The sequence below is a fragment of the Calidris pugnax genome, unplaced genomic scaffold (genome assembly GCF_001431845.1).
Source record: "Calidris pugnax isolate Ruff unplaced genomic scaffold, ASM143184v1 scaffold40, whole genome shotgun sequence".
Lineage (NCBI taxonomy): Eukaryota > Metazoa > Chordata > Aves > Charadriiformes > Scolopacidae > Calidris > Calidris pugnax.
In genome coordinates this window covers 3,261,887-3,279,750 of record NW_015090796.1, presented here as the reverse complement: position 1 = coordinate 3,279,750, position 17,864 = coordinate 3,261,887, and the positions used below count along the sequence as shown (strand labels likewise).

The following is a 17,864-nucleotide window of genomic DNA, read 5'->3' as shown; positions in this document are numbered from 1 at the left end:
TCGGAAATTTTTTTTTGCCACAAAAGCAAAAAACCCCCCCCCCCCCCCCTTTTTATTTTAAAAAATGACAGTCTGCATCCTGCAGTGTGCGTCTGCAGCAGTGGGTGGATTCTCTGGCAAATTTAATTGCCACAGAATCACACAGGGCCCTGACTATTACCAAATGGTGTGTGATAAACAAACACAGAAACTTATTTTACTAAAGTATTCTCTTCATTTAGTACTTAAATGCACTGGAAGTGGCCTTTTGAAAAGCGCAGGTCATGGAACAACAATTGCTTTTGGAGTCTCTGGATCGCTTCATTGTTTATTTAACTTGACAGCAGGCTAGCTACAGTTTCACAATTTAGACCATTTATTTTTTTATGGTCAAAATGTTTGTACAGTAGCAAAATGGTTTAGTGTATCTCTGCGATGGAATAGTGCCTCATTCTGCAGCTGCTCTGGCTTTCTTTAGCTCAGGCTTCATGCAGAGTGGGTGCTTCAGGAGGCTGGCAAACTGTGAAATCAGCAGTGCTTTCCCTCTTGTGCCAGTACACTGCACCCGCAACGAGGAAGCCTTGGGAAGCTCATTTCGGTATGATTTTCTGGTGTTTCAGGTAGCCCTGAGGGGAGAAAGACATGTACTCCGTGATTTTTCGTGAAGAAAAGAGCATGCAGATGTGAAGGCAGAATTCAAAAGCCTCCTGAAGCAACGAAAAGGCAAAGCTATTCATGTGCTGGTGGTATTCTTCTTTGTGTTACACCAAAGTGCATCGGTGAATGTAAAATGTCAGCAAGTAATATGGACATTTCACATTTGTGGAGAGTTGGGGCGGTCAGTAATACACCTTATTTCAACCTTTGATAACTGCCTTCACCCTAACAGTTATGAGGGGTTCAGATATTTTTCATGGGCACTCAAGACATCTTTCTGAGACTAGTAAGTAATACATAAAAAGTCAAAAGGGAAAATAAGTTCCACCTCTGCTTCCTTTAGTGCTCTTTTACAGACATGCTAGGAGAGTATGGGAAGAAGAACAGGAAGAAGGATGAAAGGAAGGTTATTTCTAGATGCTTTATTGGAAAACATCTCATTTTCTCTCTATAGCACAAGATTTCATGTCCTAGAGAGAGACTTGATCTCCTCGCAAGACCTTTTGGTAAGGAACCAAGAACTTAAGCAACAGTGGACATGTTGAACAGAGAAGGACACATCTATGGTGAACCTTGCCTCTGATAGCTTCTCTGAAGTGAGCACAGGTCTTTTGGTGTCTCTGGGTATTACTTCTCTCTTCAGTGGCAAGAGGACAGATCAGCTCAAGTGGCAGCAAACAGTCACTGAGCTCACCAGGGCTCTCTGCAGACACAGGTCCCAGTGGTGGAGAATGAGTCCTCATGAAGAAGGCTGGGAGGTCTTGGTCCCATGGGTCCAGATAGCAGGTACCAGCTGGGCCCTAGGTAAATTTTCCCTTGTTGTAAAGTCACTATTTGTTCAGGCTGTGCATGCACGCAAGAAAGAAGGTTCTGATTTTTTTTTTTTTTGTTTTTCCCAACTAACACTATGTTTTTCTATCCTCTAAGAGCTCCATAAGATTGGCATTATCCTGTAGTAGTGTCACAGCCTGCAGTCGTTTAATGCTTCTTCTTGTGGGGCCAGGATTCCACGCCCAAGTGCATTTAGTAGGTCAGTACAGTAATTTTAAATGTCTTTCTTTCAGTCTTTTGCCATCTTCAATTATACCTTTCCACCCTACTATTTGTGTAATTTTCTTCTGTCTGAAGTCTCTTTACTGTTGTTCTCTATTGCACAGCATGACAAATTACCCATCAAGCCATATCTTTTCAGCCCAGAAATGCGCAGTAACACAGAGTCATGGCATTATCACATGTTGTGCACTTTATTTCCTCACAGTTCATTCAAGTGTGTCACTTTATTTTCCTGCTTCCTTTTGTCATCATGAAGATTAACCGTTGTATTCTCCCTAAACTTGAGGAACAATTAGAAATGCATTACATTGTAAGCTGGGCGCAACACCTCATACAATTCTGTATAACTTAATGCTTCCCCTGCGTGGCAAAGCTGTGTCCATGATTCTGAGTCTTTGCAGAAAGCCGGGGCTTTCATCCTTATTATACAGCTGAGTAACCTTGGCTGTGGGCAAGAGAATTATTTGTAGCCTCTGGCCACCAACCAAATTAACTGTGAGACACCATTCACTTTGACAGTGTGCACTGGATTCTCTTGGGAGTTATGAAACTCTCTGGGCCTAATGTGTACTGTGCCCACAGTCCCTCCTCTCCTCCCCCCGCCCCCCCTCCCCGCCCCGCTCTTTAATTCAAGATAAATACCAGTAATTGTGCAGCTTGTGCCGAGATATCTCCCAGGCATTGCAAGGATGTGTTAGAAAAATCAATCGGAACAGCTCAGAGCGTCGAGAGGGGCTGCGGCTGATGCGTACACAAAATGCATCCCTAGAAAGTGCGATTGGGATGACACGCAGAAAGTTTGTTGTTAAGGGCATTGTTTGGAGCCTGCGTGTCTCATTAGCATTCTGCAGGGAGCGGTGCAGGAGTTCAGGGGCCAGGAGCTCCCACAGGAGTCAATGGAAAGCTGTCCTGGTAACGTTTTCTGAGATGTGAGACGGGGCCTGCTCGGGCCCACACGCCCGGTTCCTCTTTACATGCTGTTTTGTAGATCGATAGGAAGAACAGTTGATTGAAAGGGATAAAAATCACTTCTGTAAGGCAAGCTAGAGGAATTAGCTGCAGTGCTGAGGGACATGGTGTAGGGGATGACTTTGTAGAGTAGGGTAGATGGTTGGACTCGATGATCCCAAGGGTCTCTTCCAACCTAGACGATTCTATGATTCTAGGACTTCAGGTAATCAGAAACAGCGCTAAGCCTGTGGGATGAAATTTGGTTGGAGATAACTTCGTAGACCTTCAGACTGTTGTTAACAAAATGCTGACTGTTTAATATTGTTAGGTCTTACGATTTTTTAAAATATTTATGCCTAGGAAAGTGTGAGAGCAGAATATAATAAGCTGAAAGTGTTGCGGTGCCAAGGGTGCCAGGAGCCACCTGCAGACTTGTGTTGGTGGTCCAGTAGCCTGAAGAGTGGCCAAGAGATGCCAAGAGGCTGGTCTTGAGATGTGCTGGAAGAGCTGAGCACTGCCGATAGCTGGTATAGGCACCAGTCCCGACTCTACATTAATCTAATCCTAAATAAAGTTTCTATCCCACCCTCTGCAACATTTTACCATCTACTTTGTAGTATGTACCAATTCCATGCCTATTCTGAGCTTTTAAATAGTCTCAGGTATCAATCAGCACCACACATCATTTATTTATGATTCCTTATTCAAGCGTATCTTTACAGGTTTAATGGCAAGTTTAGTACAGAAATAAAAATGCATGGAGAATTCAGAAAAAGACTGACTTTTGCACAAAAGACAAAATCTTTTTATTTCAACTTTTGCAACCTTTTGTGGAGGCTCTCAAATTTGGTTTAAATGGGACTGGAAGCCTTGGCTCTTGCAGTTTATTTGTCTCGTAATATTTTCTAATCCATTTACTTTAGAGTGTCAGGTAGGAGCTGGTAACAGAAAATCCAGCTCCAGTATGTTTCTCCACGTATCCCCCCTACAGAAATTTGTTACTGCAGCTGATGAACAGAATTACACAAGCTTTGTCACACAAATCACATTATAAAAGGTTCCAAAAAACTTGACAATGTTGACAGTTGTTTTCAGCAAATGGCTGCTTTGCTGTAGCACTGTCAATGTTGATGTCCTTGTGCACATGTAAAAGAGCAATGTGATTAAGGCAAGCTTGTCCATGCTAGATATGAGCCAAGTTTTCAATCTCCTCATGGCACTGAAAGATTGCTCAGCTGTTGCAGATAAGGCAAGAATAGCTAGCAGATTTCTGCCATTAAAAAAAAATAAATAAAAATCCCTCTCTTTGGGCATGCGTCTATAGGAATTTGTAACATCTGCTACTGACCTTAAGTTCTAGATAAGAGCAGCTCGTATTTGTAACTCAAATTGATATTACTTGGTTTAGATGATGTGCTTCCAAGGAGATTACTGAAGTATCTTTGTAAGAAGAGATTTGTCTAGACAGCAGTCTAAAGCATGATACACTTTTGCAAAGTGGTGCAGTAGTGAATTATCACCATTCCTCTAGTGCCACTTACCACTGCGATTGTGTCCACCTTATGTGGAATGTAATTTGGGCAAATAATCTATATTGTCTTTTGTTCTGAGGATATTTCATATTTAAATATGAAAATCGATGCATGTGCTTTACCTAGAACCTCGGTCATCTTTTCCATAGTTCTTTTTCTCACTATCAAGTAGATGAAAGGAGTGGAAAACTCAGTTCTTTAGCCAAAACTTTGTCAAGGGAAACGGGCCTGAGTTAACACAGTCATATCTTCCATCCCATTGACCCTGAATTCTTTATGTAAGATGTCAAAGCCATGGGACTCGGCAGATTTATTGTCATGTCTGGGTGTGGAAATAGTGGGAAGACGCCAATTTCAACAACATAATCTTATAACAAACCCAGGGGGATTTTCTCATATAAATTAGTGTAGACTCTGTTAGTCTAAACATACTCAGATTTCCACTTTGTATCTACCAAAAACTCTTTTGAAATGCCTGTGTTTCTGACAAGAGCCTGAGGGGCAGGAGGGTGTGGATTTCGGGTTGGCTCAGGGTGACCAGCTGTGAGTTTCCCCAAAACACGCGGTGCGATGCTCAGCACATCTTGGGATATCATAGATGGGTCTTTGCTTCTGGGGGATGATATGGGAAGATCTGTGAACTGAAACTGCCTATTAATAGCTTTTTTGACCAGCTTGTACAGTGGCAGAGTGTGGTACCAAAGGGCAGCATTCGATCGTTGTTAATTATGGAAACACCCTCTCTCTTCTGGCAACCCAGCGACGTGTTCCCAACCAAATTCTGGTTCTCCAACCAAATTCTCAACCAAGTGTCTTGGACAAAACTCTTTTTCACTATACAAGCACAGTTCACACCCAGAAAGTGGTTCACTTTCTTCACTGAATGAGGCAGGAGTCAGATAGAAAAAGGAGTTTATGATAAGGTGTTGAAAGAGCGATGGAGTAATACATGCAACCAAGGAGGGAAAGAGATAATTTAAAGATGTTCTCCTCACCTTGATTCTGGTGTTTCCCCGCATTTTAAGGCTTGATGCTATAATGTAAACATCTTTATAAAAAAAGATCTTATTACGGGAAATCACGGGCAGCCTTAGCTATGGGCAGCACCACCTGTGCTTCCTATAATTACCAGGTTTAAAATAAAAGTTATAGCAAGTGCAACACGCAGGGCTCCGCTCTTAACATAAACCAATATTAGTTTTACATTTTGCGTCATTAGGGTAAAATTAGGTGCTGCAATAAAAGCTACATTGCAGGGAGGCATGTTCATTTTTATGTCACCTTGTGAAATTCAAGGTGACAAGACACTTCTCCCCTCCCGCGGCCTCAGATGAAGATTCGTACCCCAATACTCTGGGCTCAGAGAGTAGCAGTTTGACTCATATTTCATTCTCGGGCTCTCCGGTCGAAAGCCTAAATCTCATCAATGCAGGGCTGTAATTATCAGCTAGTAAATCTTTCTACCAGTGGTTGTTCTTTAGGGTTGTGTTAAGAGTGGAGAAGGGTTCAATCCGGACATCTCGCCCAGGAAAAAAATTTTTTGGGCGGAACTGATGAATGGGGAGTGCTTCTCCCCATCTACTCCCTGCTTTTGTGTGTTCCTCCCCTACAGCTGCACGCACCAGCAGCCTGACTCCTCTTTGAAAACCTTAAGCCGCATTCTTCGGAACAGTTGCTTGGTGTTGGTCGGATTTCTCTGCAGCCCTTTTTTTATTTTTTTTTTTTTATTTTTTTTTTCCTTTCCATTTGGAGCCACCGAGGGCTGACACATAGTTTCCAAGAACTTCAGCGTGTCTTCTGTCTCCTGCCTCGTCTCCTGAATCCCAAATATTTCTCAAGTGGCTAGCAAAAGAATATCCGGATAATCTTCAGCCTGGTGATACAAGCTTCGAGAAGAAAGCCAGATGGCTTTGAAAATGAATTGTAAAGTAATTATTTCGTTTTATGTTGGCTTGGTGTCTTTAATACATGTGTACTTTCATTGTTACAGTTAGAGCATTCATGAGATCTGAAGAGACTATGAAATCCCGCTAATTCTAGCGCTAATAACAGCTTTTGTTGGTCAGACTGTAAATGATATTGCATGATGATTCATTTGAAAAAGCAATAATGCAGCTTGGAAAAAAAAAAAAAAAAGATGAGCTATAAACTGAAACAAAAGAGCTTTTTGCCTTTCCCCAAACAACACTTTTTCATTCCTGACCTAGGTTTACCTTTTTCCCTCTTCTTTAAGCATCCTTTACATTGCATACTAAAAATAAATACATTCAAGGTTCAAACTTTAAGTCCAAAATTACTGCCTTTCAGATCATTTATTATCCTTTCAGGCATCTAAAAAAATAGGTCAAAGCAACACTGCATAATTTGGAAAGTTAACAAAATGTTGTTTGTGGAACAAAAATGTAAGTAGATGTAATTACAATAACCTTTAAATGCATTGTTTTCCTTAGATTGTCAATTAAACATTTTAAAGAACATTTTAAAGTTTTACGAAACCTTTTTTTTTTTTTTTTCCTTGCCTTCTTCTCTCAGCAGGGTGAAGGGAAAAGAAAATAGCTTCGAGTGACACGACACGGAGCCCACCTGGGTCACTGTCACCCTTCCAGCAATATAAGTGAGCTTTGGCTCGTTTTGTTCTTGCTCAAAACATTGTGCCCAGATACCACCGGCAGGATGAGGACTGAAGATTGACACACAGCAACTGTAGACACAAACCTACAGTGTGACAAATAAGGCCCTGATCCTGTAAGTAGCCTTGTCCAGGCACAGCTCCCCTCCAGATCCCTGCTCTACCACAGTCAGCCTACTTTTTCCTTTATTTTTTTTTTTTTTCTCTCTTAGATTTCAGTATTATCACGGGCTTTAATTTTCCCAATACTCAAGGCCAAGCGGCTAGCAGACATAACATTGATAGCACTAGATAATGGTGAAATGCTGTGTAAAGGGAAAAAAAAGGAAATATTTATTTTCTGGCCATACCTGAAAACAGTGAAAGACAAAACATTCAAGAATTTCTATCCACAACTGATAACTGAAAGAACCAGATTTCCCTTCAGTTTTCTGTTTGCTGTACACTGGATAAGTTAGGTTTCCCGAGCTTCAGGACAAATCTCTTCACGTGTTTTGGCTGAACCCATGCCCTGCAATACAGAGCAAAGGACAGAGGTCCCTAGAGATGTCTGCTCAAGGGCTTGCTTAGGTGTTCCACCACTACACTTCGCTTCCACTGGCAGAAGCCACAGAGACGGTGGAAAAGGAGCTGGGCCACTGCTGGAATTTTGAGCCCAGTGGGTGGGATTCTTCCCACCGGATAAAGTTTTGAGTCTAAGCTTGTCGTTTAAGTTCCTTTTGTAGTTGCTGGCAAGAGATGGGCATCTCAGCACACTTCCTGTTCAGAACCAATGGACTCTACCTTAATGGTGCCCACCAGTCCTATGACTGTCCAGCAAGTCTAGATAGCTTGCTTCATGTCTCAAGGCAACACAATACCAGGCAGGAACCAGATGAGAAGGGTTCAAGCACTAGCCAGGATTATTTCTTGCTGCTGTCAATTCATAGAATCACAGAATGATTTGGTTTGGAAGGGACCTCAGAAGATCACCTAGTTCCAACCCCCCCTGCCCTGGGCAGGGACACCTCCCACCAGACCAGGTTGCTCAAAGGCCCATCCAGCCTGGCCTTGAACCCCTCCAGGGATGGGACATCCAGTATATATCCATCAGATATATACTACATGATTTAATCAAGACATATTTGTAAATCTATTTCCAGAAAATATTATTTCCACTCAGTCGGACACACCCCAGAAAAATGAGGCCAGAACAAGCACCTCCTGTGGACCAGAACATATATGTATTTGACCAGTATAGACTTAATAATTATTTAAAAAATTATTTAAAAAATGCTTGGGAAAGATGGATTTTTTCAGACTTGGCAGCTGTTAATTGAATTGGAGATCCAGTGTGGAAAAAAAGGAGGATCTGAGGATCTGAGGATCTTCCTTTGCACACTGCAGAAAACTTTTGCACACATTAAAGGAATATTTAAAACACTGATAAACTAGATTCGGGTTAAGTGTCAAAAATCGATGAATTATGTGACCGCTAAATCAATGTCTTGCAGACATGTCATATATTGATTTACTGCTGTATGGATTTTGAGAGCCCTGGACTCCTCGTCTTTCCCAAAGTGATCAGGGAAAATGCAGTGGGCTTTCAGGATGAAGGGGCAGATTGTTTGGTAGGGTATAAGAAAATGCTCTTTGTAGAAGAATGGCATGAGTTTGTTTATGTGCTGGCAGTGAAAATATCAAGGTAGTTGCTAAAAAATTCCTTTATATTTTTAAGAGGGAGCTGAATGTGAGGCTCATTTCCAAAATTCTTTAGAAGCTGAAAGTACAAAGTTTTAGGCATAGATTCAAGGTTGTCTTTCTTGCTTGTTTCATTTAAATCTTGAAATAACGCAGTTGCAATCCGTATCTGAAAATTATTTACTATGGAAGGCAGTGTCTCAGTCCTTGAAGAATGTATCTGCCCTCCACCTGAAGAGCTGTGGCTGTCATCAAGCAAAAATATACGAATAAGAAACCAAATATTAAAAAAATTGCAGAGAAAACATGGGGGTTTGTGTGCGTGCGTGTGTGGCGTATTTGTTTTATCTGCCTTTATTTAGATAGTTGCATAATTAATTGGCTCTCTGGTGCCTCAGAAGTCTTAATTGTACTTGAAATGGGAGCTTATTCATGAGGACGTCTTTGGAAGCTTTCTTCCTCAAGTGTCTTTATTTCCATGTGCCGCTCTCCAGATCTACACAGCGGTCTCGTACAATGGGTGGTCTCTGCTGGTGCCAGCTCCTCTAAATATCTTGATGGGACTCGGAAAAAAGATGATACCCCTTGGCTGTGGTGGAAGAGAGAGTGACGGAGCTGGGGCTGGCCATGATTTAGGCTACAGAACATTCTTCTGGGAGGCAATAAAGCCACATCCGTGCTTTGTAGGGTGAGGGAAGGTCTGTGCTGGTGGGGCACGGGGTTCTTCCAGCCCCAAAGGGGATGCTTGGAGTTGGGGAGGGGGTGTTTGGGGCAGAGCTGCTGAGCACATCCAAACCCTTCCATTTAATGATGGTTGGCATATCCCTTTTTTGGGAAAGAAGTGTGCATCTACCCCAGTTTTGCTGGCTGATGGGGCGGGAGGAGAGGTGGTCACTGTGCTCCCACCCAGCTGTCCCTTTTTGGTCCCTGAGGGGAGGGTGGCAGGGATGGTACCACCCCCTCTGAGCAGGTGTCAGAAGGGCCTGCCCCATCACCTCGGGCTGTTTTTTCCAACAATCTCTCCACTTATGCCCCGCTGTACCAGCTTTGTTAGGAAACAACGCTTCAGCCCCAGGAGTGGTACTAATAATGGTGGTGTAGAGGATAATTTCAATGACACCGTCTTGGCTCTGGCGCCTGGTTTCAGGGAAATGCATCCAAGCCACAATTCAGACCATTTTAGGACCAGAGACAAGTCGTTTAGCTGAAAACCAGCCGATGGGAGACTAAGGAAAATGCAGGGCTGAGCCTCCTGACCTTCGCCAACTCCCTTGGCTCATCCCTCCATGTGATACTGGCCCCTCTCTGGGGGAGATCAATTCTCAGGGCACGCATGTGTTTTGCCTGTCGTGCAAAGTTATTTAGTGCTTCCCTGGTCTATGTAAATCCTTCTTTTAGCAGCAAAGTGCCCTGCAGAGGCCTGAAGTCGCGGCAACAAACGCAAAAGTGTTTTTATGAGTTAATAGATGAGTGGGTAACGGGTACCAGAAGGATTATGGTGGAAGACTAAACTTCAGTCGTCTGCCTGAGACCTCAGAAAGGGGTATTATATAAATTTTAACTCCCCCCTTTTTCCCAACCCCTCCTCCCAAAGTGTGGCAAGATGTAACAGATATTTTTTGAGGCTTCAAGCCCCATCTACCCTTGTTCTCTGTTGCATTTGGGGATCAGGGGCCACGCTGACGTTGCTCTCCATCCCAAATGATGCTGCCACGTTCCCTCATCGCTACCCGTGCGCAGAGCTTGACGTGGAGTGATGGGTCCCAGGGCACCCAGCCTTGGTAAGGAAACTTAGCATTATCTGCCTTCAAAGAGCTTGCCTTAGAAAGAACAGAAATACTGCTAATTGAAATGGAAATTTTTTTTTTTTTTTTTTTTTAATTTCAATTGTCGGAAAGATTCGATAATGACTTTTTTTTTTTCTTTGTTAAAAATGGCATGCTACAAACTCGTCTTTGTTGGCAATTCGAGACCTTGTGCCCTCACTTAAGATTTCAAATCTTCAGGCGGCTTTGACAAAACTATGGAGAATCAGAGTTAACACTGCTGATTTGAGTAAGATAAAGAATTACACGTCACGCTAAACCTACTTTCCGCTCACTAATTTTTTAGCATAGGTAAAAAAGCCTTTCAGAACATCTCAATTTATAATAAATCTGGTTTTCCCTTCCCTTGTGGATCTCCATTAAGAAGATGTAATGCTCGTGCTGTCTTAGTGCCTGATGTAAAAGTCACTAAGGCCAGTGGAAGTATATCCAAGCATTGCCATAGACTGCGGTTTGAAAGGATCCTGTGCAAAGAGCATGTTTTATGGCTCTGCAGCACAAGTATCCTTTAGTTCCAATGGAAGCTTTACTGGCCCAAAATGAGGTGTTTTTATTAGTCTGTAGTCTGCATGTTGTTAATGAGAATGCACTTTAGCCTGTCTGTTAAATCTAAAAAGTATATCTTGACTGTGGTATGTAGCACTCAATAGGGAAAAAAGGATTCAGTAGCAGCAGCAGCAAAACCTGCATTTTTTGCATGGCAATGCTATTTATTTTCACTGAAGATAATCAGCTGTTTGATAGAAAGCTGGGGTGGCATCCACCTTTTGAAAGTGCTTTATTAAAGCCTTTTTTTTTTTTTTTTTTTTTTCTGAAAGGATCAGGCAGAGTGTGGAGAGCCAAGAACTAAACCCTGATGGCCCAGCTCTTCGAACACATGTGTCAGGAAAAGCAGTTCCAGTGGATCAGGAGCACTGCTTCCTTCAATTACACTGCTGAAGGCGACAGGCGTTTTCAGGACTGGCCCTTGGCATTTGGTTTGTTCTTGCAGTCCCGAGTATGAAAAAAAAATAATTTAGTGTGCCTTTTTGATTTTATTATGGAAATGAGATTGGACAGTCTTCATCTGGCACAAAAAGAGTGGCAAGATGCCTTGTTTCTCCTGATCTCTGCTCGTGTAAGTATAGAAATCTGAAATCAAGCCATGCACACTACTGCCAGTTGCTTTAAGGCCACCACAGTTGAGCCTTTAAATAAAAAACCTTTAAAAGAGTCATTATAATTATAGACAGCAGCCTTGTTATTTAATTACATCCCAGTGTAGCCTCTGCAACTCAAAAAGTTTACAGGCAGTCTAAGAACTGAGAACTTAAATGTATTTTAAAATGTGTACACTGTGGTGCTTCTGAATAATTCTTTGCTACTAGTCAGTGCCAGCTCAGAATTTCACACCCTTGAACAGATTGACTGGTTTGGCTTGTGTAATAGGTACCCTGCTATCCTGGACTAGTTGGTGGGTGGGTGGAGATGGGTGCTTTTGGAAATGCCAGTTGATAGCTAACCATAACAAGTCAGAGTTATGTGTGAGTTGAGAAGGTAGATAGATACATCTAGCTGGAGTAAAATGGATCTACTGAGATGCCTGGGAGGAACCATGGAAGTAGAAAGGATGCTTTGCAAATAAGCCAGGACCCAGTTTGAGACTGTTGGCAAGGTTTCTGGAGGGGCTTCTGGGGACCTAACCAGGCCATTAGGCTTTTAGGGAGCTGCAGGGATGCGTGAGCTGGTCGGCTGAATTTCACTGAATTTTTTCACTGAATTTTTTAGAGTTGGAAGGGACCATAGAGATCATCTAGTCCTGAACCTGCAGGGAAACCAGCCCTGCAGGGATGCTGCGTTGGGGGTCCACTCTCCATGACAGTATCAAATGACCTGCCATCCTTTTGCTTTCTAAACGGAAAAAAAAAGGGACATGGGAAGTCTAGAAAAGGGAGAATTTTAATTCAAAGACTCCATGTAACATCCCCCATCATTCCCAGTGATGTAAGCTACTGAGAAAAGGCTACCCTTTTTGAATCAGTTGTGCATACCATAACTCATTGAATAAAACTTGGTAGATTTTTGTCTTTCCATTTGGACTAGTATCTTGCATTATTCAAGGGCCAACTTAGTTGAGATTTCGGGATTGTTTTTTGTTCTTTTCTTTCCAAAAAAGACGTCAAAAGCAAATTACATTAATATTTCATTAATTCTTGCACTGGAACACACTGTTAGTGGTGCTGTCTTGTTGTGAGCAGCATATTTACCTGGGAGTCGCTGCAATATTTAAAGACTTAAAGACGAGCTTCCCTGTTAGCTCAATGAGCTGACTTCTGTCCAAGTCACCTTGGCCCAAACAGGTCTGGTTCAGAAAGGTCTGCAGTCCTCCCAGGTCTGGGGAGCACACACTGCATGAATCATAGAATCATAGAATGGTTTGGGTTGGAAGGGACCTTCAAAATCATCCAGTTCCAACCCCCCTGCCCTGGGCAGGGACACCTCCCACTAGAGCAGGTTGCTCAAAGCCCCATCCAGCCTGGCCTTGGACACCTCCAGGGATGGGGCAGCCACAACTTTTCTGGGGAACCTGGGCCAGGCTCTCACCACCCTCGTAGTAAAGAATTTCTTTCTGGTACCTAATCTAAATCTCCCCTCTTCCAATTTAAAACCATTACCCCTTGTCCTGTCACTGCACTTCCTGACAAAGAGTCCCTCCCCAGCTCCCCTGTAGCTCCCTTCAGATATTGGAAGGCTGCTACGAGGTCTTCCCAGAGCCTTCTCTTCTCCAGGCTGAACAACCCCAAGTCTCTCAGCCTGTCTTCATAGGAGAGGTGCTCCATCCCTCTGATCATCTTCATGGTCCTCCACTGGACCTGTTCCAACAGATCCATGTCCTTCCTGTGTTGAGGACTCCAAAGCTGAGACCCCGTGGGGCACCCCTGGCAGCGTGGTGGTGCATTCCTTGGGTTCTCAAGGCCCCTAGGAGGTGTTTTGAGGCAGCTCTTGTTCCTGCGGTGGTGACCTGTTGCGGGGAGTCCAGCCACTGTGTAAACACAAAGGACTTGCAGACTCCCCCTGTGCCGCCTTCCAGAGCGAGTGGTCATTTGTTCCAGTTTCCCATGACCACACCGCTGCCTGGGTTTGCTGTTCAGAAGAAAAAAATACATCAATTTGCAGCGTTAGTGCCAGACAGGGAAGAGGGGTTGGAAATACGGGCTCCATTAGTACATATTATTAAACGTGCCAAGAGGATAATGTTACCTTATCCCTGGTTTCAGCACTTTAAAATGCTCTCCTTATTAAAATAAAAAATGTTCAAACATTCGAACTTGTGTAGCCAAAATCCAACTTAGGAAATACATTATTTAGCTATTAGCAAGATGATCTGACTTCTAAACTCCATCCGCGATACCAATTTCTCCACTGGTGCCATTCAAAATCATTTATTTTTCATTGCATTCATAACTCTACCCAGAAAGAGAGAGGAAAAGCAGTATCAGAGAGTAATTTACATTACGCCGGATTTTACTGCAGCTTGGCATCGTGAATGAATCTTTGGAATACTTGAGGAGTACATAAGGAAAAAGTCAGTTTCCTAATTTGCTGAAGAAAATATTCCGACACGGTGATCAGTGAGGTAACCAAAAAAATGGGGGCTTAAAAAACATTCTGGGCGATTGCTGTTTCAGCTGTCCCGATCCACAAGCTGGTCTTAAAACAGACTGGTAGTGAAAAAAAACCAACAAAAAAACCACAGCCTTTTTCTACCTGAGAATATTAACTCTCACAGGGTGGATGTTAGGCAGAATTAGTGTGGACGTTTCCAGCCGTATGCGTTAGTACAGCTTTTGTTTGCAGGATGGGGGATTTGCATTTAGTAGCGTGCAGCAGTAAAACAGAGACTGATTTGACATCTTTTAATACACATGTAAATACAAGGCAGCTACTCTGAAGTTAGTGAGGTTTCTTCAGATTTATATCACCGCTGCTAAAAATAGAATCGGGCAGTCTATTTTTAGATAACCCAGAGCTGTTACACGTTGAAACCTTGCAACTGTGTTACCTACTCTGGTGTCTTCATGAGAAAGCTCGAGCGTGTTTGAAAATACACCGCTTATTTTAATACCTCTTGGAAACCTTCTTTACTTGCAAATATGCCACAGCCTTCAGGAGTCTTCTGTCTGCTGCCGTCTCTAATTGCTGGTGGATGAAGGTCCTTCCTCTCTGCAGAAACCCGTGTTTATGCCACAGAAATTATTTTTTCAGACAACGCTTGAAGAGCACCTAAATATTTAATATCGCTCGGGTTTTTTTTTTTTTTTTTTAGCCGATGGGAGATGTGTTGGTTTTACTGATTCTCTTTTGTCCCCAGCTGCCTCGAAAGACGGGCAAAAATCATCATTCCTCAGCCAGAACGAGGAAAGCCAGAAGTGCTAGCAACAAAGCCGATGGAAATATGTTTCCCCTTTCAATAGCCTGCCTGGTACAGCAAGAAGAAAGGAGTGAGTGATGCTAAAGGGAAGGGAACGCCCCTGTTCACGGGGGGGATCCCACCAGCCTGAATCCCTCCGGGTGTACCCAGACAGAGCCGGCGGTCAGGGCAGCCAAGCTTCCCAGGCCCAGCAATTAAGTATAAAAAGCCCGTCTTTATCCAAACGGGGCTGTCTGTATTTTGGAAATTTCCACCACACTTCCTTCTGGAGAAGTCCTGCTTTTCTTAAAGCGCACAGCAGTGCTGATGCTGGGGTGGTGGTGGCGGCCGTAAAGTCATCCATGCTGAAGAACTAGGGCAATCTATTAAGTCAACATGAGTGATCCATGTCACTATCAATTTGTTTGCTGTTTTTCACAGTGGGTTGGGGTTTTTTTAAATTATTTTATTTTATTTTATTTTACTTTATTTTATTTTATCTTATTTTATCGTATTTTATTTATTATTATTTTTTTTTAAATTCCTCCGAATTTTCCATTGTCTGCCGGAGATCAGCTGTTGCCAGTGAAAGTCTGACACGGATGACAGTGGCCGTGGGTGGCACAGGCAGCATTTGGTGTTACCCCGGTGTTACTGGTAACCTGAGAAGACTTTGAGCTTTTAAGACGTTGGTGCCTTTCGTTGGGGCTTTGGTCAGACATTCCTGGGATAGCGGGGAAGCTCCAGTGCTGGTCCTGGAAATGGGGTGGGCAGTCAGGGGGAGAAGGGAAAAAGGGGAAGGAAAAAATGAAAAAAAAAAAGAAAAGTTGACTGAAAGCCAGTGGAATGCTACGAAATCGGCAGCACCACCATCACCAGTTTTTCAGAAATCGTGATCCATATCCTCAAAAGTGATCTTGGCTTCAGAATAAAAAAAAACCCAACAACGGCCAAACAAAAAAAAGAGAGAGAAACTCTATCACCTGCAAGCCTCAGCCAGGAATGTCAGTGTTTCATTCCATCCGTTCGACATTTTTTTCATTTGACTTCTGGCTTTTCACTTGTTAGGAGTCAATCTTTTTTCGATAGTTATAAGGAACTGAGACCTAAAAATACTGGATCTAATTGCCTGAGAAAAAGAGTGAGGATTTTACAGAAACCACCAAATATCCTGTGACTGGTGATAAAATTGCAAGTGCTGGCAATACTGATCAGCATAGGCTGATTATTGTATTAACTCAGTTAAAATAATTCAATAAATTGAGTATTTTGTTTTCTTTGATCAGTGTTGTATATGATTGGAAGGAAAATTTTTTATCCTCGGTGTGGATCTCAGCCAAAGTTGTGATTAACAGCTCCTTGTATCGTTCAAGCACTGAACAGAGGGAAATATTGAGTGTTAAAATGTATCCGACCTTCTACAGATGAAATGAAAGAGGCAGAAAAAATATAATTCTATTACCTAGAGCAGAATAAAACTAAACTACTCAGTGTGTGTGGTATCTTTTATGTGGTATCTATTACAAAATTGGAATTTTGAAATGTTTTATGCAGATGCTTGTCTTTTTGTATCCTAAAGTAATTACATTAAAACCACCTAAACTTTAATATGTTGGGGGACATCTTGCAAAACCTGAGGGTTTCAAGAGACCTCAGAGCAGGCCATCAGGCATATGAGGCAAGGGAGGCCTCCGACACACGTGCCAAAAAAGGTGCTTTGGAAGACATAAGCTTAATATGTGGGATTTTAAAACAGTATTTTCAGACATTATTTTTTTTGTGTGCTTCCTACATCTTAAAAAAGGAAATAAAATGGGAGGAAATGAAACAAAGTCAAATGGGCACTTCTTGGAAATTCGTGTGGAGGTAGAGCTCGTTCTCACAGCCCATATCCCGGCTGAAGTACGTTTCCCTCCTTTCAATGCAGACCTAGTGAAGACACTGCCTAGCAAATATGCAGGAAAAATAAAAATTGAAACAATTCCTGCTGTTATGAACATGATAATGAACATTGTGAGAGTCCATCGTACTTGCGCGTCTTAATCAGCAACATAGACACATTGATGGGTGGGCATAAGAAGACATGTCACCCCCTCTCACAAGGGGACATGAGATGGGATGCAAGGGGTTTTGCTCACAGTCTGCTCTTGATGTATGGTGTGTTGTGGTGACGTCATTGTTCAAAAAAATCCAGAAAAAAAGCTGGAAAAAGCTGATTCCTGCCTCTTTGAAAACAAGTCTGCCTGCTGCCATGGCTCAGTTAATCCGTTGGGGCAATCCCTGTGTGTCCTACTGAAATGGACCTTACCAGAGAGCCAGGTCATGCACATCCACCTTCTCTATTCCTCTTCCACTCCTTTGCTCCACCCGCAGAGATACCCATTACCCCAAAATCAAACCTCCCAAGTGTGGTTAAGAAAGAGGCAAGGCACAGGCACCAATCAAACACACGCTCTGTAACCCCGTTATGTTAGGGGGGACCAACGTGTTAGTCTAAATATTGTCTTAATAAAGCTTCCAAGAAGTCTGAAAAAGAAAGCAGTTGGTTACTTTCAGCTAATCTCTTCCACCACGTGGCAGTTGTCCTTCTGGCAGTTTAGGGGAGCCCTGCTCAGCACCCCAGGGGGTGGCCCCCGCAGCGCCCTTGGTTTTGCCTTCGTACTTGCACTGATGACCCTCGTTGGGTTGACCCTGAATCTCCCAGCACAGCTTGTTTCTGGAGGACACACTGGCAGAAGAAATAGCTAGTGAGGAGATAGGGGTGTGAAATAGTGAATAGAGAAAGCAGATGAACCAGTGAATAGAGAAACTTGGATAGAAATGTAGCCAAAAATTAGCTCACTAGGGAGATTGCTCTCCCGGGTGATACCCTCAACCCATGGGTGGGAAGAAGGGAGGGACAGCAGTTGTGGCAGCTCTGGACCAATGGCCAAACGCTCCTGATGTCTCCCAGAGGCACAAGGCATGGGCTACATCCCTCCACTGCTGCCTGGGCAAGAGTGGGGTGTCTGGTTCAGACCCAGCTCCTGGAACCCCCAAAAACCCTTGGCCTGCCACAGTGGCTAAAAGCAGCGAACACCAAATATATCCCAAAGGATGCAGAAGACAATTCAGACTTGTAGCAGTAGCTCTACTCATTTTAATAATTCTACGGTGTGTCGTTTGCA

The 17,864-nt window shown here is 43.0% G+C and overlaps 1 long non-coding RNA gene across 26 annotated transcripts in view; it reads left to right on the top strand.

Annotated features, from left to right (window-relative positions):
• The window catches only part of LOC106885031, a 36,832-nt gene extending 20,642 nt beyond the window's left edge, over positions 1-16,190 (top strand). For 11 of the 26 annotated variants that reach the window (XR_001411354.1, XR_001411360.1, XR_001411346.1 and 8 more), the window contains 5 exons: positions 600-1,666; positions 5,925-6,100; positions 6,705-6,917; positions 11,126-11,424; positions 14,659-16,190. This is a non-coding gene — a long non-coding RNA (uncharacterized LOC106885031). Of the gene's footprint in view, positions 1-599; positions 1,667-5,784; positions 6,101-6,704; positions 6,918-8,975; positions 9,170-9,879; positions 10,025-10,152; positions 10,263-11,125; positions 11,425-12,074; positions 12,380-14,658 lie in introns of those variants that run through there. The other 15 variants (XR_001411342.1, XR_001411341.1, XR_001411361.1 and 12 more) reach the window with 15 other exon arrangements.
• The last annotated feature ends 1,674 nt before the right edge of the window (positions 16,191-17,864 follow it).